This window comes from Marmota marmota, unplaced genomic scaffold (assembly GCF_001458135.2).
Source record: "Marmota marmota marmota unplaced genomic scaffold, marMar, whole genome shotgun sequence".
Classification (NCBI taxonomy): Eukaryota; Metazoa; Chordata; class Mammalia; order Rodentia; family Sciuridae; genus Marmota; species Marmota marmota.
The window spans coordinates 35,423,139-35,449,315 of NW_026000093.1; positions in this window are offsets into that span (position 1 = coordinate 35,423,139).

The following is a 26,177-nucleotide window of genomic DNA, read 5'->3' on the forward strand; positions in this document are numbered from 1 at the left end:
CTTCTGTTGCATTTCTTTCTAGTATTTTCATTTCAATAATTTTCATTTTAATATTTCTGTTTTATAGCATCAAACATCAGATTTTAAAGCATGCATATAAATACTGTCCAATTCTTCTCCTTTGGTATTCTTTTAGTGTTTGTATTTTTCAGAGTTTCTGCTGATTGAATACTTTTTCTCTCTGCTCCTAAATTCCGTATCTTGATACCTTTCCTATATCTATTGAATATCAGCTTAAGAATCTTATTCTTCCTAAAACTCTTCACAATTAGATTATTTCTGTGTACTTAGTGACACAAGATAGTTCATTCACTGAGATAAGAAAACGAACTAAACTTAGAGACTAGTTAGGTAAAATTTTATCATTTCTTCAAAATAAGATTATAAAAACAGACTTTAATTTATATCTGTTTTGAACTTTGTATCTATTTTGTAGATTTTTGCCTATTTTGAAACTATTTATGGTAAGTGGATTTTCTGTTTATGAAATATTTACACAGAGGAAGTACAGTAGTATTCTTTGAACTTAAAAGAGAGTGAAATGATTTAAGAGAAAACCTTTGAAGTATGTTATCAAATCTTTAACCTCAGAAGGAAGTAAATTGATACTCAATATTCAGCAACATATTAAAATAAGCAATCAAAATTTGGAGCCTTAAAGTTGTACTTTGAAGTTGAAAGAGATTATGGGAAGCAAATGTATATCATAAGATCTGTGTTCATCTTAAACCAACATGCAAATAGGCTGGATTCAGAAGCATTACTCTGAATAGTTTTCTCTTAAATCCTATTTCAAATTCCTAAACATTTCTTTGTTTGTTTTTTTTCAATTTCATGTCCCTTTCACATTTTCTTATTTTCCAAATATGTATTTATCTCTGATGTAGACTTCTAAGCTTTGTACATACCTGGCTTGTGTGGAGTGAAAGCAAGAGTTCCTGATTCCTTGCTCTTTCTTCAATAGCCTGGGAGGTCAGTGCTTTCAGGAATCAGGCAACATAGTTGGGGCCTCTAACAGGTCCTTCTAGTGAAGGGCTGGAGATTAAATTAATGGCTTAAAATCTGTTACCTGGTAAACAGCACATGCTATGTTCCCAACCAGCAAACAGGAGGAGCATTATGCTCAACAAATATGGGCCACCCATTTGTAGAAATATTCAAAGGAAAACTAGACCTAAGTTAAAATAAAGTTGTGTTTTTTAAAAAAAAATCAAAACAAAAAGTTATTTGCTTATTTATCTTTACATATTTTGTATTTTAGCTGCCCTTAACATGCCTATCTATGGGTTTACTAGAGCATAGCATTGAAATGTTTGGAATCTGCACTTAGAAAATAATGTAAACAGGAAGTTATGTTACTGAAAGTGATGCTGCTCAATTAGACAACATTTTAATTCCTAACAAATTTAATAGTGTTCCTACTTCTGATTTGTTTTTTTTTCTTATTGTTTCTCCTTTCCCTACAGAATAGCCATTAATAAGTTTCTGATGGATATTTCTACATGGTTATAACACAGATACCTCAAATGCAATACAAATGCAAATGTGAAAATCAGTTCATAATTTTCTTCTAAAATTTTTCTCCTCATTCTCTATTTTTATTTCAGTTAGTGGCATCGCCAGCCATTCAAATGTATTTCCCTTAGAATATTTGACTAATTTTTGTTTTGTTTTCCTGTTCTTAAGTTCAAAATACTGGGGTGGTGAGTCTGTCAAATATATAGCAACCAAATGTGGCCAAAACACAGACTATAAAACACAATATTTCTTACAATCTTGAAAAATGGGGGATTGTAGGGAATGTTGGTCCTTGAAATTAAGAATGATATTATAATAAATCGATCAACGCATTTTCTACGAGAGTCCCAATAAAGGTATTTTTTCCAAAATGAGGAAGGAATGAAGAGAAGCAAGTTGAAGGCAAATATGGTAAAATGAACCTGGAGCAAGTTGAATTTTGAGTTTCCTTGTAGATACATATGGGCATGTCCAGGATGGAACTACTTCATTATAATTCAGATATTCTTATTGAGGTTTGGAAGTTGAGTTAGTGAAAACTATATGAACTAGAATAAACAAGAAGCTTATAGAACACAGTGGGTAAAAGACTAAAATACAACTATACCTCAGAAACAACTAGGATTCAAAACACAAATGCTAAAGGACTTTCTAATATCCATATTTTAATCTCTTTATCCTTTTTAATGAAATTATTTTTTTGAAATATTCTGTGGAGGACTGTAGTTTGTAAAGATGTCCCTGTACATCCCAACTCACATGGTCTTCTGATGATGTGACATTTTTCCATCAAAAGATAATGTCTGTGTTTCCCTCCTTGAATATAGGTTCTCTTTTCCAATGGCCTTAGACAATAAATTTAGCAAAAATGAAAGCACATTATTACAGAGGCTAGGTCATAAGTGACATTGTGACTTCCATGTGGCAAATTCTCCTTCTCTCTAAACCCAGAGCACAGGAACTTTGAGCCAACATGTAAAATGTGTGGATACCCTGAATCTACAATGAATAAGAGAACTGAGCTGATGGAGAGAGACCCAGAGAAACCCAGTTATTTAAATCTTTGCAGACCAGGATCCAGACATGTGTATGACAAATCTTTAGATACACACAGCCATGGCCATAATTTTTCAACTCATGAGAGATCCCAAGACATCCCTTTGTTTATTCACTTTCTTGGAAGCAGAGAAGGTTCATTACCAGTTTCTCCTTATTATGAAGCATTCCATTGTCTGCCTCTTATGTATATATTGAGGTGCTGGTTGTCTTCATTATTTTCCTACTGGGGAGGTATACTGGGAAGTGAGAATGTCTTAGATGTTGAACAATACCATGTTCCCCTTTGACAGGCCTGGGGATTGTCTGTAAATACAGCTCCATTAAAAACTTACTTGGTTTTGACTCAATTTCATTTAGGCAAATGACTAGATAATACGGGAAGTCAGAAATTTTGTACTGATATATAAATTTGGATTCTGTTTCTTTTATAGCTTTAAGCAACAAGCCTGGAAGTTCTTATTTTTAATACCCTAGTTTAAAAGTAGCTTGTTGAAATCGAGCTCATTTTTCATGGAAGGCTGCCTACAACTGTTACAGAAAGGAAATGCAAAGCTTGGGTGCTTAGTTGAAATCTGAAGAAAAGAAAACATTCTCAATTTTTCTGACTCTTCCAAAATAGCCACGTTGCAATTTCCAATGCAGACCAGTATCTTATTCTTCAAATTCATCTTTCAAAACTCAGGAGATATATGATTTTTATCACCTAAATAGTCATGGATCCCTAGTCATAGCTATAAAAATGCCTCTCAACTAGGATAAATAACCATTCATCATTCTTTTTTCTGTCTTCTTGCAGATGGGTTGGCTTGAATCTTTTGATTCAATATTTATAGCAATAGCAAAGCTAATGTGTTGATATATAACTCAGCCCCAAGTCTGGCAGTTGGTAAGTGTTATCTAAGTTATTGTTATAAATATTTATTTTTACTGTATGTATGTATGTGTGTGTGCATATATGTGTGTTTATTCAACTTAGTTTCTCTCTATCCATAGGTCATAGGGGTGATGACTATGTCAGTTGTAAAGAAAGGAATTTATCTAATGTATTTTTCCTATATACATATATGAAAATACCTAAGTGAATCCTACCATTATGCACACCTACAAAATGGGGGGTCCTAATTATAAGATCTACCCCATGCTTATATAATTTTATTAAAATGAATCTGCTATCCTGTATAACTAAGAAGAACAATAAAATAAAACAAAAAGAAAGAAAGGAACTTTAGCTTATCCAAGACAAAGGTAAGCATCCTGGTTTCCTGTTTTGCACAGTACTGAGAGGATTCCTAGGACTTGAGATTTTTAGTGCTCAAATCAATACCTTCAAGAACAATCTGGGATGGTTTGTTAATTTATTGCTAGCTAGAACAGACTTAAACCCAGATTTACTGAGCTACATTCCTTGTTCTTTTTATGTTTTTTTTTGAGTCAGGGTTCTACTATGTTGCCCAGACTGGCCTCAACTATATATACGGTGAGAATTAAAAAATCAAAGAGTTAGGAGAGGAATGAAAATGAGTATGATAACCAAATTTAAGATTCAGAATTAAGAACTGTGAGGATCAAATTTAAGCATTATTTATATATTATATTTATATGTAAATGTTTAGCTTTGGAAGAGTGACATAATCAATAGATGTTTACCAAATGAAAATGATTAAATGTATCAGATTTTAAGAGTAACAAGTAGAAATTATGATTACAGAGAAATAGTTTGGAATGCTACTTTTGGGTCCTTATAAATCAATAAATTCCCAAATTATATTCCTTTCACCTGAATAAAATGTTTTATTCAAGCAGTGCAGTTTTATAAATTGGATGCTAACATTAACTGGATAAAATCTCTTGACACACAAAAAAAGTGACCCGTGTTTGACATGATCACTCCAGAGTAAGAAGCCCTATCTAAGTTCACACACATGATCTCATTATGAATCAGCAGACTGTGCATCTCAGCAATTTGTAAAGTTCATTTCTATGAATGAACTCTACTTTCAAGTCAAATTATTTTTTGGCTTACCTTTTAAGAATGACCAGACTGAGTGAAAACATTTTTTATTGAAATCATGTCCTATCAATGGAGTCTAGTAATTTAGGAAGGCAAATGCTGCCAATTATTTTATTTATGAGGATACACTGAGCTGCAAATAATAAAAATTCCAACTAAAGTATTCAGCAATAATGATATTTGCTTTCTAACATAGGAATAAATTCTTAGGTAGAAATTCTCCACAAGTTTCCAAGTTCAGTGGTCCAGAAACATCTGTCTATCTCTTCTGCTGTTCTCAGCATATCAACTTGGTTCCTTTATATATTTTATAAAGATCTGGAAGAGAGGAACTTGAAGACTCTAAATCTAAAGAAATGAGAGGTTAATGCTAATGAGAGGTTAACTCTAATTTGATCAGTACACACTGTATAATGTGTTGAAATATCACACTGAACCCCATTAATATGTATAATTAAACATGTTAATAAAAAAAACAGCAAAGGTCAAGTTCCTTTAGCAGATTTATTCTCCTGTTAGGCCTATTATTTTATTCCTCAGATATGAAGGATATTACAAGCTACCCTGAAATGTAATAACATATGAAAAAAAGGTATTCACTTAGGAAAATTTAGAGTTTTGATGAAAAGGAGACAGAGCTGGAAAGGACATTGTCTGCTCGCTCCAATCTGTAGGATTTGAGAAACATCTGATTCCAGAGGAAAGGCAAATGGAAAAGGAAAATCAATAAGGACTCAGTGAAATATTTTGTATAGAAGCAGAAGCATTTTGTTTAGAAGCTATATGTTGTATAGAAGCAATATTGTGTTACAGAAACATCCCAGACTTACTTCGAAGTCTGCGGTCAATGAAATATGTTTTCTATAAATTAAGAATGAGTATAAAAAAGAGCAGGAAAAGGAAGTTGAGGGTGTATGAAACACCTGAAATGGGAATGACAGACTGTCATCAGGAATAAAGTGTGATGGAATATTGGTTGATCAAACACACAGGAATATTGTGCAAACAGCAACGATGTGTCAGAAGCTAGACAGCAGATGGGGGAATTTTAACTCTATTGGAGGACTTGTGAGATATAATTCCTAGTGATTTTTTTTTCAATGCTGAGGATGGAAATGAAATCTAATATTCAAAACTTTTTCTTACTATAAGTGAGGGAAGCCAATAGTTGGTTTGTTATTCAAAAGAGAAACATCAATAAGGTTAAGGACTGAGAGTTCTAGATGATTACTGAACTGGATAGAAGATGCAAGGAGATCCCCAAATGAGGATGATTGATTGAAAACTGTTTAAGAACTTAACTCCTTAGCTCCACACTTGGCTAGCTGGTTTTCCCTACACCATCCTAGAAGATGTTTGGAAATTTATTCCCGGGAAAGGAGAAGAAAGCAGGTCATTGGGATGGGTGAGACTGAACACATTGAAGGATTTTATGTCACATCAAATTTTTCAGGAGTATATCTCAGAACTAAATATCATGCAATTCCAGGAATTGCAAGGAATCAGGAGGTCCAATACTGGAAAGAAAGGGGAATTTCTTAGAAAATTACTAGAGCTTTTAGCACAATAGCTTGTCAGGAAGCCTAGAGGGCCATTGTTCTTTGGAGATGAGTTTGTTGCAATACAGAGACGCTAAGTACTATCTTCACTCGCCTTATCATCGTTGTCATATTTGTAACATCATAAAGCTACTGGCATTTGAATTCACCAAAACAAGGAAGGATAAAGGCAAAAGAGAGCACATAATCCAAAAAAATAGGAGACATTTCAACTTAATAAATTATTCGAGCATGATAGGAAAGGAAATCTCATGACAACACATTTGCAACAGGCCTAGAGAGCATTAATAATGATCACTTAGCAAATGATAGGAGGGTAAGGATAGAAGGAACATTAGGGATGGTTGTTTAGTTTACAAATAAGAAAGCAGAAAATCGTATTCTTTAACTGAGTTTCCAAGTTACCAGGTTAAACAAATACCATATGTTCATATGTTTCTCTCGTGTTACAATTTGGTATATAAATCCTTTTTTATTAATTAATTTATCTTAATTAAGTATATATGACAGCAGAATGCATTTGATTCATTGTACATAACTGCAACACAACATTACATTTCTATGGTGGTACACAATGTAACATCACATCATATGTGCAATCACACATGTACCTAGGGTAATGATGTTCATCACATTCCACCATCTTTCCTGCCCCCATGCACCCTCCCTCCCCATTGCCCAAAGTTCCTCCATTTTCCCATGCCTCTCCCCCTCCCATTTATGGATCAGCATCCATAAATGGGATCACACTTATTAAAATGAACACTTGGCCTTTGGTTTTGGGGGTTGCCTTACTTAGCATGATATTCTCCAACTCCATCCATTTACCTGCAAATGCCATAAATTTATTCTCTTTTAATGCTGAATAATATGCCATTGTGTATATATACCACAGTTTCTTTATCCATTCACCTACTGAAGGGCATCTGGATTTCTTCCACAGTTTAGGTAGTGTGAACTGAGATCCTGTGAACATTGATGTGACTGCATTACTATAGTATGCTGATTTTAAGTCCTTTGGGTATAGACCAAGGAGTGGGATAGCTGGGTCAAATGGTGGTTCCATTCCAAGTTTTCCAAGGAATCTCCATACTGCTTTCCAGATTGGTTGCACCAATTTGCACTCCCACCAGCAATGTATGAGTGTGCCTTTTCCCCATATCCTAGCCAACATTTGTTGTTGTCTGTATTCTTGATAACTGCCATTCTGACTGGAGTGAGATGAAATCTAAGAGTAGTTTTGATTTGCATTTTTCTAATTACTAGAAATGTTGAACATTTTTTCATATATTTGTTGATTGAGTATATATCTTATGAGAAATGTCTTTTCAGCACCTTAGCCCATTTGTTGATTGGTTTGTTTGTTTTTTTGGTGTTAAAATGTTTGAGTTCTTTATATATCCTGGAGATTAGTGCTCTGTCTGACATGCATTTGACAAAAATTTGTTCCCAAAATGTAGGCTCTCTATTTACCTCAATGATTGTTTCTTTTTGCTGAGAAGAAGCTTTTTAGCTTGAGTCCATCCCATTTATTAATTCTTTGATTTTATTTCTTGTGCTTTGGGAGTCTTGTTAAGGAAATTAGGGCCTAATCAGACGTGAAGAAGATTTGGGCCTTTTTTTCCCCCTCTATTAGGCACAGGGTCTGTGGACTAATTCCTAGATCCTTGATCTACTTTGAGTTGAGTTTTGTGCATGGTGAGAGATAGGCATTTATTTTTATTTTGCTTTATATGGATTTCCAGTTCTCCCAGCACCATTTGTTGAAGAGGTTCTCCATTGTATGTTTTTGGTGCCTTTGTGTAGTATGAGATAACTGTATCTATGTGTGTTTGTCTCTGTATCTTCTGTATAGAAATGCATCTATATATCAGTGAGAAATCCTCTGAAAGAGAAATTAGGAAAACTATTCCATTCACAGTAGCCTCAAAAAATAAAATAAAATAAAATTCTTGGGAATCAACTTAACAAAAGAGGTGGTATATAAATTCTTTTTACTCAGATTTCTATAATATAAATAAAGGAATCACATTAATTTAATTGACCTAGTTTTTCCTAAATCTCTCCATTCCACCCTGCAAAATCTTTTTCAGTCTCAAAGAAGGTTAAAAAAAAGAAAACCTTTTTTAGAGAAATTGTTCTTTTCTTAGATAAATTGAGGACTCTGAGGACTTATGTTTAATATTACTTGTAACAATTCTGTTAATGAATATCAGAGAACATATATTCCTGGGAACATACCTTGTCTGGTTTAGCTCATTATTAAATATTCAGTCACTAAACTTTTGTTCATATGTTTGTTTTTAATTTTTATATTATATCAAATTTAGGACAATATGTATAAGTCAGAAAATTTGTCAGTGATCTCTATTTTTTCACCTGAAGTTTTGGTTACTGGTCTTCTCTATTCTTAGCAATAAAAAACTTTTTTTAAGGCAAACTAAATAATTTATTGGAAAATCATAGGTTTTTAAAACTTACATAACTAGTTTATAATAGTTACCAGACAAAGAAATAACAATTTGGAAAGACCTATTTTATTAAACTTAAAACATATGCTCAAGCCAGCCATGATTTGCTTTCTAGTGCTCTCTCAAAACAAATCTGCTTTCTCTTAGATATATAAGCCAACAGAATGAAATGCTTTTCTTGGTCAAAAGCCTTATGTAATATTTCAAACTTATCCTCTGTTGTGCACCCAGCCATGTTACAACAGAACTGCTCTCTTTTGTTCAAAGTCAAAATCCCAGAGTTTTACTCAGGGAATCAGCCTTGAAATAACCCCTGACAGCTCTAAGGGCTTTGACTACAGGTTAATTTAGGCTATTCTGATTTTAAAAGCTGGACTCAAGGCTGCTTTGCATAAAAGCTTTGAATTCCTGCTTATTCTCTCTAAGCTTCCTGTCTTTATTAATTATGCACAAGATGAAGCAATGACTCAAGCTCTTTTATAATTGCTAATTCTAGAGTGACTCTGGATTTTGTGTATGTTGTGTGTGTGTGTGCGCGTGCGCGCGCGCGCGTGTGTGTATGTGTGTGTGTGTTTGAGCATGCACTTATGTACACACCTTACCTCTAATCTAGGCTCCCACCCCCAGTCTCTTTGTAATTAGTACACAAAAGAATAGGAAAACTGAAATAAAATGAGTTTCAGAGAGTGAAGAGTGAAGAGCCTCAGCTCTTACCCTGAAGACCATGGTGCCTGAGTTCCAATCTAGAGGGCTTCAAGTCTTTAATAGAGAGTGTTCTAGTCAAAAACACCACCACTCACTCAAGATCTTTCCTTTAGCCACCAAGAATCTGAGGCACAATATAGAAAATTTCAGCTCAGGCAAGTAGAAAGCAGGTGGAAACACCAAATGGTACAGCTGGGGGCCTGCCAGGTTGAGCCAGGCAGCCACCACAGTCCCTGGGTCCTGGTTCTTGTGACTTTGCCAGAAAGAATTCAAGCAAAACTGAGTAGTAGGCAACAGTTTAATAGAGAAGCAAGGGAAAGGTGCAGCACAGGGATTGCATGGACCACCTCAAAGAGAGGACGAGGTGGTACTTGGTGTTGAAGGAAACTGGGTCCTTTGTTCTTGCCTTCATTTTATTGTGTCCCCTCCATTGGATTATTACCTTTGGACTGTTGTAGGGACAGACAAGGCAGGGCACCAAAGATACCAGGAAACAGTTTTATTTGGCTGCAGCCAGGTTCAGAGGGCACAACTTTTGCTGTAATCAATCAATCCCCTGAACCCAGAGTTCAGGTAGTTTCAAAGTTTTATACCCAGCATGTAAGAGGAGGGTTCAGAAGTTCACAGTCTACCGTAGTTCATATAAAAGCAGCTTTTTCTTTCATTGTTTTGGGCAAGTTAACCCTTCAAGGACAACACCTGAGAAGGGGAGAGCTTCTTCTCCTCCTTCTTTCCTCCCCCTGCCAGCTGTTACCATGGAGCCCAATTGGAAACTTCTCTTATGGTAGAAATGTAGACATCTCTGTGAAGCCCAGCTCAAGGCCAGAGGCCTTATTTACACATTTCTACAAACTACTATACTGGATAAGTTTGTAAAAAAAACTAGTAAGGGGGTGTCCAGCACCTGGAGTGCTGGTATCTTCCCCGGTCAGTGGCCAAGAAAGAAAGGGCAACACGAAAATAGGAAGTTTATCTACATTGAACTCTTTTGCAGAAACTCTTTTGCTTATAGTCCCAAAATCAGCCATGGTGAAGATTTCTGGAGAAGCCCAGTTAAGACTTTTATGTGGAGAAAGGGGGTGACACTGCAGGACAACATTCAGCAAACTTTCTTTATGAAGGTGTCCATATTCTTGTTGACAGGGTGATTGTGACTTAGTGTCCTAACAAGGGAGGGTTTCTATAACTTGGTTGCCAGTGATAATGATGACATTTTGTCTGGAAACTAGAGTGCCTCTTGAGAGGTCATAATTAGCTGTAGCTGCCGGGCACAGTCTTGATGTACCAGACCCCACTTCTCTGATGTTTATCTGTTTTAGTTAGTGTCCCCAGGATTTTAAGGAATAATTCCCTCAAGGGATTCTAAGTCTCTACAACTTGGGGAAGGTTAGGTATTCCTGATCTCATTCCCAAATGCTTGCCTGTTTAAAATACCCACCTGTTTCAGCTTTATGGATACTGGACTTTTCGTGGTGCATAGGCCTGAGGTCTGGCCTTCATTGTCCTTTCCCTCTACCCACCTGTTCATGGCTAACCAACCCAACGGTATTCAGTCAAGTTTTGATTACTACATCCCAAGTTTTACAAAGCAGTATTTATTACTCAGTTTCTCCTCTTCAGACCTTCCATGTTTGGTGAAATATCTGCCGCAGTCTGGCTGGGCACAAAATAACCGAGCCGCCACACAGCCTTGTAGGTTCAAACAGCAACCTTTATTCCGGAACTCTCACCCGCACTCTAAACACACGTCCCGGGAACACACTGCCTCCACTGGCTCTGCATGCCAATTATCTCAGAACCCCGCAAGAACTCAAAAGGAACTCCAAAGTAATGGGCACCCAAGGCAGCAGGATCCGCACTAATCCCAGAGCCTCCCTAATCCCTGAGCAGGGTCACCTTTCAACCATTCCCTCTGGCAAAAATGCCAGGCTTCATTCTGACTAAACTGTGGCTCTCAGCAAATATCAGTTGTATGTTTAAAATATGAATGTAATTCTTTCTTATTGCTCTGAGAGGAGCTTAAACTCCTCAAAATTTTATTTGTTCAAAATATGGTTTGGTTTTTTAGAAAGCAACTAATTAGTGTATTCTAGTGCACAATTTAGCTTTTTGGAATTAATTTCTTACCCATTAGTATGTTTAAATTATGAAGATAAGACTTTTCCTTTCTTCCTTCTTTCCTTCCTTCCTTCTTTCTGTGAAAAGTCTTTAAGAATTAATACAGTTGTTTAGGCCCAGAAAATACAAAGTTAAAGAAATGGTTGAGAAAATTTGAGTAGTTTCCATAAACAATCTTAATAACTCAGAGACCTCAAACTGTGTCAGGATTTTAAATATTTGAAAGGGAATAGATAAATTTACTACATATTTTCCAACACTCTAACTTATTCTGGCTTAATATAATTTAAGTATGGTTTTTAGTCCACAATTTATTTACTATTTGTAAAGCTATATAAAACTAAATTTTATTCTCCAGGAATTTACTGGTTTTGTAACCCCACAAAATAAATCTTTGAGTTCTCTGCCAAGTTCTTTTATTTAAAAACATCTATGTGTTATAAAAACACTTCAGTGTCTCCTTCCCCGTAACCTTGTCATTTTTTAATTGACATTATACATAACATGTATTACCCAAAGTAATCTTAATAATCATTTGTTTTACACATTTTATCTGCTAAAAATAAAGACTTTGTATTTGATTCTAGATATTTAATAGCACTTTTTAGCATTTCATTGACTCCTTCTGTAAGAAGGAAAATAAATAAATAAATAACAAAGGTATGTATTTCTGCTGGCCTGGATGTTGGGATGAGGTGAAGAAACTCTGGTGGTAAAGATGTCAAATATTTCAACACCCATTTCACTGATAGTAAATCTGTAGGTGCTTAATAAAGTAACATTTCAAATGAATGATATGTGAAAAAAAGTTTAGTTAATGAAAAATCATGACATTCATTATAATGTAGAAATCCTTAAAAGGAGTCCCGATTAGACTTCAGCTTATCCAGGTGGTAGGAATAATAAAAATAAACATAAAAAAGCCTGATTCATGATTTTTCTTATGAGTGCTGTTTTTGTAACATAGTGGTTCTCAAAGTCTGGCATTATAATTCAAAACATCAACATTATCTGAAACTTGTTACAATACAAATGCTGGGACCCCACTCTAGAAATATGAAATCAGAAATTCTGGGATACAAAAACACATATTTTTAAAAGTGCTTCAGGTGATCCTGATGCACACTCAAGATTGAGAAACACTACAGGGATACATTTTTTTAAAAAAAGAAATTCTAGTTATCTAAAGATTTATTGTAAAGCTTACTGTAAAATATGTACCAAGGGGATACAGTGTCACACAACTAAACTGATAGATAGGTGGCTTTGTTATAAAAGTAGTCTGTTACCACCACTGAAATTCCCTGAAGATAGAAGGAATATCTATTATTTCAGATATTCTATTTACAACTTTTGAACTGATTCCCTGAAAGAGAAGTTTTGAGGTTTGAGGGCCATTGTATTTTAAGTGAGACAACTATGGTGATGAATGATTGGTGGTTTTTATATATTTCAAAATGCAGATTGCATTTTGTATGCATATAGTCCATCAATTTCCTCAAAGCTATAAAGAGGTTAAAACTGCATTGCTAGCTTCAGGCATCTTGATAAATTTTCACTCTAGAATTTATTAACTACAAAATGTTCTGGTCCTGAAATATATTTCATATCAAAATGAACATGAGACCTAAGTTTCCTCCTCATCATATTTCAAGAGCTTGTTCCTTTCCTTCTCTCTCTATATATATCATCTGTATACCATAATCTATATAGCCCCCAATACCTCTATTGCTCCTAAGTCATTTGTGCCTTTTGGGGGAAATAAACTACTAAAAAGAAAATAGGTTTTCAATGTGGTAAGATAATTCCATATAAATCTTTATTTAATCTTATTAGGAAATGAACTGGTATATTGAACAAAACTTACTTTTAGTCATATCATTTAATTTTTTAGAAACAAATGTAGAAAACCACTTATGTAAATCTGCATACTGAAAATTGACAACTCCGGGTAGCACCGTTTTTGTTAACATTTATTTTAAATACTAATTTTCAGTGTATCAGATTAATGTAAGTTAGGTTAGTGATGCATTTTTCTTGCACCAACAGTAAATCATTCTTCAAAGACTATTTTTTGTGACTTATTAGGTAAAAAGAACTATAAATCTTGACTTTTAAAGTGGACATAGCACTTACTAACAGGATTACTGTTAGCTTAGACTGAGACCACAGTATTCAGTGAATATGATTTGTAAATATATTAAAGAATACTTGATAGGATCTCATGGTTCTGAGAATAGAAAAAACATTGGTGAATGAAAGTAGGTAGATGTATAAAAATAATCTAATAGGAAATCTGGTAAACAAAAAATACATTTATCATGAGATAAATAATATGTTTGGGAAAAGCCAAGGATACATAGTAATATTAAATATGTAGAGTTAGAGAAGTTAACCAATGAAGTTTGGAGGGGAAACACAAAACTAAATATGATAAACAAATACAAAATGATAAAAGGATAGAAGGGTGAATAACTGGTAGATGACTAATCAATATTAACTTATACTAGATGATTTTAAAAGATTTGATGAATATGTTAAGATGATATGTGATTCTGTTAATATTATGTTTCAGTAGAAAAAAACAATCAAAAGGCATCAAATATATATTAAAAATGTTGAACATCTCTAGGAATTAGAGAAATGCAAATCAAAACTACTCTAAGATTTCATCTCACTCCAGTCAGAATTGCAGCTATTAAGAATACAAACAACAATAAGTGTTGGTGAGGATGTGGGGGAAAAGGCACATTCATACATTGCTGGTGGGACTGCAAATTGGTGCATCCAATATGGAAAGCAGTATGAAGATTCCTTGGAAAACTTGGAATGGAATTACTATTTGACCCAGCTATCCCACTCCTTGATCTATACCCAAAGGACTTAAAAACAGCATACTATAGGGAAACAGCCACATCAATGTTTATAGCAGCACAATTCACAATAGCTAAACTGTGGAAGCAACCTAGATGTCCTTCAGTAGATGAATGGATAAAGAAAATGTGTGTATGTGTGTGTGTGTGTGTGTGTATATCTATCTATATATATATATATATATATATATATATATAGTAATATTATTTAGCATTAAAAGAAAATAAAATCATGGTATTTGCAGGTAAATGGATGGAGTTGGAAAATATAATGCTAAGTGAAGTCAGCCAATCTCAAAAACCCAAATGCCAAATGGGAAGATTAGATGAACTCTAGATAGGGCAAAGGAGTAGGACAGGAAGGAAGGAGACATGATGGTAGAAAAGATGGTGGAGTAAAATGGACATCATTACCCTAAGTACATGTATGAAGACAAGAATGGTGTGAATATACTTTGTATACAACCAGAGATATGAAAAATTGTGCTCTATATATTTAATATGAATTGTAATGCTTCTGCTAACATATATAATAAATTAGAATAAAAAATAAAATTAAATCCACTTCATAGTAATGAAATACTATTTATATGAGTAACATGTTGATATACTATATTTCTGCTTTCATATTTGTTCCTTTTAATTTTATATTAACTATTTTTAAAGCTCTTTAAAATATTTATAAATAATCTTTAAAAACTATATCTTAAGTGTCCTTGTGTTACTTGTTTCATAAGATATATGTCCAAATCTTGAACAATTATGCAGTTTGATGGAAATATCAATATGTACTTTGTAAAGATAAAAACATTTGCACCCAAAATGTGAATTTAAATTATCTATTAAAAAAATAAAGGCAACTCAAGGACTGGAATTTAAAATTTTTTTTAAAAAAGGTAATTCAGGGGCTGGGGTTGTGGCTCAGCAGTAGAGCACTCGCCTCCCACGTGCAAGGCCCTGGGTTCAATCCTCAGCACCACATAAAAATAAATGAATAAAATAAAGGTATTGTGTTCAACTACAACTGAAAAATAAGTAAATAAATAAAGGCAACTCAAATGTTTATTATTTGAGTATGAAATCCTTTCCCAGATCTCATTGTTTGTGAGGTCTCTATTATTAAGCCTTTCTCACTTCTGTACTTAAAATCTTTGAGTAGATGCATTTCATTCTTTTTGATTCTTTTTTTTAGTATTTAAAATTTTTAGTTGTACTTGGGCACAATATTTTTATTTTATTTATTTATTTTTATGTGGTGCTGAGGATTGAATCCAGGGCCTCACACGTGCTAGGCGAGTGCTCTACCACTGAGCCAAAACCCCAGCCCTTGGAATTCTTAAAAATAAAAATAAATAAAGTAATTGCAAAGAGTCAAACTAGAGACTAATTTGAGTAATTAGAACAGTATATCATTAAATCAAAGTATTATCATTTGGAGTTAGATGTCCCCCTAAAAACTCACGGCAATAAAGGAGAATGTCCGGAGGTGAAATGATTGAATTGTGAGGGTTGTAACCTCATCAGTAGTTGAATCCATTTCATGGACTAATAATTTTAGTGGATCATGGGTGCTAACTATAGGCAAATGAGGCACAGATGGAGGACATTGGTCACTGAGGGCATGTCCTTAGGAATTATATTTTGTCCCTGGGTCTTCACATTTTTCACTCTGCTTCCTGAGTACCATGAGTGGCCCTCTTGCCATGATGTTCTGCTCACCTCAGGCACAAAGCAATGCAGACCTCTAAACATGGATCAAACCTCTGTAACCTGAGTCAAAATAAACTTTTTCTCCTCTCAGTTGGACTTATCAGGTACTTTGACTACAGTAGTGAAAAGCTAACTAATACATCAAGTATATATAATTGAAGTCAATGTGTTTCAGTTATTTATGAATATCTATTTGTTACTGGTGTATAATCACTAAGGTCAGTGTTTGTCTTCTTCTCACTATAGTAGGTAATTGATTGAGAATGAGAAATCTTGACTCTGTTAACTAAAAAAAAATATTCTTATTAAGCCTGTTTTAGTAGCATTAGTATGAGCAAAATTAAGCCTAATATTCTTGTTAAAAGTGATTTGAGCATGTGATATTATTGTGGTTTGGATATGAGGTGTTCCCCAAAAGCTCCTGGGTGAGACAATACAAAAAAGTTTGGAGGAAAAATGATTTGGGATACAGCCTTAACCTAATCAGTGAATCAATCCCTGATGGTATTAACTGAGTGATAACATGGAATTCCAAACATGAATTATACACCTATGGAATGGGCAAAAATATTCATAAACTATACATCTGTTAAGGCAAGTGGGGTGTGGCTGAAGGAAGTGGTTAATTGGGGGCGTGGCTATGTGTTATATATTTTGATTCTGGAGAGTGGAGTCTCTGCTTCCTAATCTTCATATGAGCTGCTTCCCTCTGCCACCACACTCTTCTGTCATGTTGTTCTGCCTCACATCGTGCCCCAGGAATGCAGCCAGCCTTTTATGACTAAGACTTCTGAAACCATAAGCCCTCAAATAAACTTTTCCTCTTCTACAATTGTTATGGTTGGGTCTTTTATCACAGTGTCAAAAAAAGCTGACTAAAACAGATACAGATACTCTTCTGATGACTAAAAGCAAAGTATGATAGTTAATTTTATATATCAGCTTGAGAGGATCAGAGGATGCCAAAATATCTAGTTCAACATTATTTCCAGGTGTGTTTGTGAGGGTGCTTGCAGAAGAGAATTGCATTTGAATTGGTAAAGAACTTAGTAAAGAGGAGTGTCCTTCCCGACGTGAGAGGGCAACAATTAATCCTTTTGAGGTACTGAATAGAACAGAAATAGAAAGGGAGCATCACTCTCACCTTGCTTCTGCTTGTTTTGAAATTTCTCTTTACTCCTTCTTGGTGCTGTCAGTTCTCAGGCCTTCAGATGTGGGCTGAAATCCACATTAACAATTTTCCAATTCTCAGACCTTCAAACTATATTACTTACTTTTCTGACTCTCCTGCCTTCAGATTGCAGATTGTAGCACTTCCTAGCCTACAAAATTGAATGAGACAATAACATAAATACACATGGGCACCAGCACGTGCATATGTGCATATGAGTGTGCGCACACACACACACACACACAAACATATTCCTTTCCTCTTAAGAAAACTGACTGGGCTGGGGATGTGGCTCAAGGGGTAGTGCACTTGCCTGGCATGCGCAGGTCGCTGGGTTTGATCCTCAGCACCACATAAAAATAAAAAATAAAGATGTTGTGTCCACTGAAAACTAAAAAATAAATATTAAAAAATTCTCTCTCTCTCTCTTAAAAAAAAAAAGAATTCTGACTAATGTATAAAGAAAGGGAAATGAGGTCATCTTTTGGCTATATAGCAAGCATCAGAAAAATACCAAAAAGACAGATGAGTGGAACAGAATACAGAGTGTGAAAGTAGACTTACGCATTTACAGTATGTGTGTAAGAACAAACATTGGGTAAAGGACAGTGTTCAATAAATGGTACTAGGAAAATTGGAAATCTACATGCAGGAGAACAAAACTAGACCCCACTCTTACCATTCTCAAAAATCAATACACAATGGATTAGAGAAATGTTTGACATGAAACTATGAAACACAGAAGAATGCACAGGAGAAATTCTTTGGATCATTGGAAAAGACAAGAAGGTTTTGGACAAGACCCCAATTCCAAACATGAAATATACAACCTATGGAATAGGCAAAAATATTCATAAACCATACATCTGTTAAGGGGTTTATATTCAGAATATATTAAGAACTGAAAAAGCTCAAGAATAAAAAATATAATAATAAAATAATTGTTGAAAAAAATAAACAATAGACCTGAACAGAAATTTCTCAAAAGAATATCTACAAACTACTATCAGGTATATGAAAGAATTTTCAACATCAGTAATTATTATCTACAAAAAGATATAATTTCACCCAGTAAAAATGTATACTATCAAAACATTGAACAAAACCCGGCAATAGTAAGCATATGGAGAAAAAGGAATTCTTATATTGTTGGTGGAAATGTAAGTTAAAACATATATTATAGAAAACAATATAGAGGTTCCTCAAAAAATTAAAATTAGAACTGCCATGGGATCCAGAAATCCCACCACTGGATGTAGATTCAAAGGAAATGAAACCAGTATATTGAAAAGACCACTGCATTCCTGTTTGTTGAAGCGTTATTCAAAATAGCCTAGAAATTGAATCAACCTAAGTGTCTATCAACTGTTCAATGGATAAAGGAAATGTGGTAAAATGTTGTACATAAACACAACAAGATACTATTCAGCCATAAAAAAAAATAGATGAAATCCTGTCAATTGTAAATACACAAATGCAGCTGGATTATGTTATGCTAAATAATATACAGGCAAACACCACATGTTCTCACCCATATATGGAACCTAAAAACGTTGATCTCATAGAAATTGAAAGTAGAAGGGTGCTTAGCGGAGGCTGATTGCAGGGAGAGAGAAATGAAGAAATGTTGGTCAAGGAACACAAAATAATTATTAGGTAGGAGAAATAAGTTCTTGTGTTGTAGTGCATAGGTGGGGGACTATGGATAATGGCAATGTGCTTTATATTTCAAAAAAGCAAGAAGAAAGACATTGAATGCTTTTACCACAAAGAAATTATAAATGTTTGAGGATATAGATATGTTCATCCTGATTTGAATATTACACAATGTACACATGTATAAAAACATCACATTGTAACCCATAAATAACTATAATTTTTATGTGCTAATGTTTGCTTGTATTTGATCTTGGATCTGTTCTTTTGCCTTTAATAGCACAAGAACACTCTTGGGTCTGAGGCATTAGAATATTTCCTCATTAACATGGCCTACATATTAAGTAAAGGGCAAGGCATTGCATGGTTTATTCTCCAGAAAGTTCAAGGGGGGAGGTATGAGTGATAGAAGGAACAAGGAAGGGGATTAAAAAAAAGTAGAAGGAAGCTTGAAAAAATCTTTTTTTGTTGTTTTCCCATTACCAAGGGGCATAGATTAATTTGAGAGTAAATTTTGGTTCAAGTTTCTCCATCTTAATTTTAGAAGGAAAAGAATGGAAACCGATGAAAGACAAAGTATCTAAATGCTCATAGCTAATCAGGTGGGTGAGGGAAAAGTGCCTTCTTTAATTGTGAGCACTACAGATTAACTTCTGTGATTCTTGATTCTCTCTATTCAGAGATAGAGAAAATAATATAACTGGCTCTTTAGGATTGCTGTAAGATCAAATTGACTAATAACATGAAGAACTTAAGACTACATTCCTGACAAACATTAGCTATCACTATTATTAGTTGGTTTATATAGTATTTATTCAACACACAATGGCATGCTCAACCAATGTGTCAAACACTGTTAGTTTAGGACAGGTTTCCCATGAAGTAGTTTGAGTTGGAAAATTTGTTTGCAGGGAGCATACTGGACATGTCAAAGTATTAAACTGAGGGAGTGAAAGAAGTAGACCTCAGCAGAGACAGCCACAATTGTATAACAGGATCCTACCATTGACCCTGATGATCATGGTGAGTTATTCCTGTCAGGATGGTAACTCCATTTCTTTCCTCCTGGTTTCTTTGACACAAGGAAGCTGAACAGACCAGGAGAACCCACAGCTTAAAGTTTGGTAGAATTCTTATGATATTCCCTGGTGGAATTATTCTCCCTCTGAGGATCAGGAACTCTAAACCCGAATAGCTCAGTTACAGGAATGGGAAGTCAAAGTCCTCTGCTTACATCACCAGAATGATGTTGTTTCCTAGAGAATACTGAGCCCTTCACACAGAATATCAACCACAAGCTAAAGCTCTAACAGTGCTTTCAAATGCCCTTTCCATTCACTTATCACACTGACAGTTTCTGAATGGTGAAGTGTGTAATGGAATCAGGGGATATTTTGGTCAGGTTCCCATGATCACATCTTTTGTTACAAAGTGAGATCTGTTCAGATATTGGATTAGATACTGTGTCAGCAGGTCAAAGGATCTAGAGAGGAGGGCAGTTGACATCCCATGGTCCTGGAGCAAGCTAAGACATTTCAGGTTTGAAAGGAAAATGTATATGCACAAATGTGTGTCATTCTAGTCAAGATAAATCTTTGCCTCTTTGGGGGAGAAGAGTCCAATCAAGAAATAAGTTTCTTCCAGGAAAAGTGTTAAATTAGGGACTCAGAACGAATTTATTTTACTAGTAGTTGGATTTTCGGTTGTGAAAGCTTGCTTAGGAGGCTGGGAGTGGGGGTGGGGAGAGTGAAGTGGGACAGGATTTATGAAATTAATTCCTTGAATAACCTCCATCTTTGCCACCCTAGCCACTCCATTAATCTGACCACTTGCCACTTTGGTGCTGGCTCATGTCAACTAGCAATTCATTTGGTCCACTTGGTGTTTCATTGCATCTCTGTGAACTGTTTTCCTTGGTGGGTACTAACATGTAAAACACAGATCTTTAACACTTAATAACTAAATCCATATGTTCATCTGCACAGTTTTACCCTGGAACTCTTTGACAGTAGTCTCCCAATATTTTTTCTTTCAGGCCTCAAACAATAAGTAAAACCATTAGTCACTGCTCATGAAATTATACATTCAAGCCAATTTTATTTTCATACCAAGTAAATGATGAAATAAATTTCTTGAAGCCTTGCCCATTGAGAAAATTTCCCTTAACCACTGTCTTTGGGCTCTAGTGGAGCTGTACTCTGTTTTTGGCTGTATAACAAATATACCAGTTGAACTTTTGTGAACCAAGATCTGGATTTTGCTTTCTGTTGGCTAATTATCATAAACTCCCCTGAGTCCATATGCATGAACTGAAGGAAAGGTACTGATACAATAGCGGTAGATGACAAAAGAATCAAGGCCACCTCTCTATACAGTATGCTTGTGCCCCTGACCCTGCTCCTGCCTGGATATATGGAGCGTTTCCATGTTAAATATTCTGCTGCTGGGCCTGTCTGACCTTATGACTTAATGGCTTTGACAGAAGCTAGCATATGATTGGCACTTGATATACTATAATTAGGTGTCCCATTTCTGTGAAATCCAGTAGCATGTTAGAATCAGTTACATCAATACTGTCCTAATATAAATTTAAACTGGTTTGTCATTTTTGTATGTCACTGAATTTTGACTTTGGCTTTTGAAAATTTGCGTTCAATTTTCCTTTCTTGTAATACTAAGTTTAATAATTGGAGCTAGATATCCCCATAAAAGTAGATAAAACACCCATTTGATATTTTCCTGTTTTTATGGTTCTTGCACAAGTTTTCAAAATCATGTGAATGCTTATTCCTGAAGTAATTCAGAACCAATCATTGAACTCTTGTGGAATATTAATATAGAATAATTTTAAATTTGTGTGATTCAATTTTTGATGTGCATCTCTCCCATATAATTGTCAATTTGTTTACTATTCATGTAAATTAATTTTAAACAATTAACTACTCTTAATAGGCACCACTCTTCTCTTTGCTAATGTTGAAGTGACTGTAATTTATCTTGAATTATAGGTAATTCACTTACCAATCACATTACAAATTTTACTTCTACTTTCTTCTTTTTTTGTATTTTTTTTTCAGTGATTTAAAATCCTGTTTTACTGGATGTTTTTTAGTAAGTGAATACTTGGATTAAGACTTTTTTCACTTAATATTTGCTTTTTAAATTGAGGGACTCTATAGGCTACTATTCTTGTTTGTCACTAGGTATTCAAAAATAGGAAAAGATAATATAATTTTACCTCTTTAGTAGAATTTTATAAGCCTTTCAAAAATATTCTGGGCATTTATACACATAAAGGGAAATGAATAACTTGAGAAATTCATCCAATAATTTTGATTTATAATATGCAGAAATCCAACAGTAGCTGTATTACTTATTTTTGCCAAAGAAACCACCCACAAGTCTGTATGTTCTATGTGGATAAAGCATTTTTAATTAAATGGCATGTTAAACTCAATAAGTCAAAACTCATAAAAAATTGTTTTAATTTGAAAAAACCATAACTTATTATTTTATACTTCCTGTATGTTGTGTCATACTTTAATAACAAATTTATTTAATCAATAAAGATAATTCCAGAAAAAAATAAAATTTTGAATTGAATGTATAACTCTACCTTGGAAAATTTGACAGTTTTTAACCATGAAATATCTGATTTTTTTTCCTAAGAAGACTTATTTTCCAAATACAATTTGTTAGAATAGCACCTGTATTGTATTATATATAGTATCAGCATTTAACAATATTGTTTCATAAAACCCAATTCCATCAAAGTATTCTGATTAAACAATTTTTGTAGGCTTTCAAAACTTAGATATTGTATGTAACTTAATATTTTCCAATGGATTTTAGTGTTTTATCTTTGAACATTGAAGAAATTGTTTTATAAATTTAGAAATTGAAATGGGGCAAGTTGTGCCTCTGAATTCTGTAGGATTCAGTACTATTTATAGAATTTGTTTTTTGCTCATCCCAATTACTATTTCATTAGCTAGTTTCTTATCAGAGTTTCTCCAGTGATTGCTCATATGATTCTTACCTTCATTTTCTGTCTCCAGCAATTCAGCCTTGAGTTTTTTTTTTTTAATTTGGTTGTTTTCAAACATATAATTGATTATTTTGTGATGTGAATATATTTCTCACTTTCGTACCATATATTCTGATAACACCAACATCCCTTGGTTGGTTTGTCGTTTTTGTAACTTAACCTTGAATATCTTCAATCTTCCACTACTGTATTTCAAACACTTTATGCTACAGTCAAGAGTCACTTAGATTTTGAACACCATATGCTTGTCTACATCTATATGTCTTTAAGAAGGTTTTTAAATTTCATCCTGAATTCTCTTTTTCTTTTTTCTAACTTGACTTCTGATTATCCCTACCGTATTGCTACAAGATGCCAAACAATATATAATCTACCATTGCTCCTAGATCAAGATATGGGTCTTATTTTTGAATCTACTCTTTCATCTTGGTCAATTCTATTCCATCAATAACTTGAACAATCAGCTTTGTTTGACTTTTCTTATTGATGAGACCATGTCTTTCATTCAACTTAGATATTTTAGAAAACATAAATAGCAAGTTTCATATAGTTTCCACAGCCCTGTAAAACATATTTCTGCAATAATGAACATCCATTTCTCACTTCTATCCTCCCAATTTTATCACTGTGAAATATAATACTAAATGATTGCCTATCTTTTATTTTTGCTAAGAAAATGTTTCATGAATGTTATGATCTTCAGCTTTTTTCACTTGCATCTCCTCATCTTTCATAGAACGTTTATGTCAAAACTTTGTCATAAAACCTCTTCACTGTCAAAATTACCACAAACCATCCCATGAAATTAGATTCACTGTTGGGTTTGAGTGGAAGATATTGCTACTTGACCTTTCCTTAAATAGACACATTTCTTTCTTGACACTCCTCTTTGTCATGAAAATTGCACTCCCAATCTCAGCATGTGATGACAGGTGACAATTTGATGGCATCTGAACAAACCATGTAAATTCCGGCTGAGAATCAAGCCAATTTATTCATGATTTCCAGTTATTATGACACCTACCGACTTTTGGTCTGTAAAGAACTCATGGTTTTAGTGGCAGGAGGTTTAGAAAATTCCCACTGCTTTTAGGCTTTTGAAAAATTTTAAAAGACTCTCTAGGCTGAAGCTGCATGCAGTTACCTAACAGCATTTTCACTTTCATTGATTCACTCATCAAATATTTACTGAGTAGCAACTAAGTGTTAGAAACTTGTATATTGGGGAAAATAAACTATACATGGCTCCTGACCCAGTCTAAAAGAGGTTGTAGACATTACCTGAGAAAATAAATGATTTTTGATTATAAATTTTAATTTGTCATCTATATCCAATGGGGAACAGAGTTCCACAGAGTGCTTTCCATCTTTGAAATTAATGTTTCAACAATGGTAAATTTTGAAGAAATTCTACCCTGACCGTGTTTTATTTTGAAATAAGATCAGATTATGAATGCAGATGATATTTTCATGTATCTTATTTAACATTATAGTAATTATTATATAAATAAAGCCAATTTATTTATAAAATTTAAGAAATTGTCTAGATGTCACTATGTTGAATGTATTTATTTTTAAATTTGGAGTGTTTTATGTTTAGAGCAAAGTTGAGAAATACTGAGATTTTTTCATATCAATGTAGGTATAATCTACCCCATTATTAACATCTTCTCTCATTGTAAGCAATGAAACTACACTGGCACATTATCTTCGTTCAAAGCCTGTAGGTTACGTTAGAACTTCTTCTTGGTGCTATGCCTTCTACTGATTTATACAAATGGATACTGGCATCTATTCACCATTATGTTATTATACAAAATATTTTAGAGCCTTAAAAATCCTCTGTGTGCTGCCTGCCTTTAACCTCTGGCAACCACCAATCTTTTACTCAATCTATAGTTTCGACTTTGCCAGAATATTGTACAGTTGGAACCATATACTATAAAGCCTTTGGGACTGCTTTCTTTCATGTAGTAACATGCACTTTAGTTTCCTTCATATTTTTTCATTGTAAGATAGCTACTTTGAGCCCTGAATGATATTCTAGAGTCAGGAGGTACCAATTTTGTATTCATTCACCCTCTGAAGGGCATCTTGATTGCTTTCAAATTTGGGAGAATTATTTATAAAACTGCCACAAGCATCAATGTGCCAGTTTCTGTGTGGATATATGTTTTTAACTCCTTTTGGTATATACTAGAGAGTACAGTTGCTGCTGACTATATTCTAAGAATGTGTTTACTTCTGTAAGAATCCACTAAATTGTCTTCCAAAGTGATTATAACATTTGCATTCCCACCAACAATGAATGAAGGGTCTGTTGATCTACATTCTCACCAATTTTTGATGTTGTCAGTGTTTTGGATTTTGGCCATTCTAATAGATGTGTAGTTATATCTCATTATTGTTTTAATTTCCATTTCCCATATAACATATGCTGTGGAGCATCTTTTTTATACCCTTTTTTCCATCTGTGTAATTCTTGAAATATTTATTAAGTGGATCATCTTTTTATTCCCATGATAATGTTTTTCACAAAGCAGAGGTTTTTAATTTTAATCAAGGCTAACTTATTTATTCTTCATTCTGTGGAATATGGATTTTTGTCACATTTAAAAAATTTTCACCAAATTCAAATCATTTAGATTTTCTCCTGTTATGTCCTAGGAGTTATAATTTTGTATTTTACATAGAGTTCTATATTACTTTTTAAGATAATGTTTTTGAAGTATATAAGGTTTGTGTCCACATTAGTTGTTTTGCACATGGATGCTCATTTGCTCTGTCACGATTTGTTGAAAAGAGTCTTCTTTATTGTATTGCTTTCACTCCAATGTCAAAATGAATTAAGTATATTTATTTGGGCTAATGTTTAGCAGTCTGTACTGTTCCATTGATCTATGTGGCTGTTATTGTAATAGAACATCGCTGTGTTGATTATTGTGGATTGTTTTTAGCAAGAACTAAGTAGGTTAAACATCATTCTACATTCATGTGTAGAAAGACCCAATATTGTCAAGGTACTTGATCTTCCACTTTATTCTTGTAGTTCCAATCAAAAGTTTGGTCAATTATTTGGTAGATATCAGGGAACTCTAAAAATAACCCAGGGCAGTAAAAGACCTAGAATAACTAACTAAATACTGTATGGAAAGGCAAAAGTTAGAGGACTGACACTACTCAACTTCAACACCTATTATCTGTCTTGCTCAATATTTCTACAGACTTTTTCAGGTACTTTTGTACTGTGGACCTAAACTGAAGGAAAATGCCTTTAA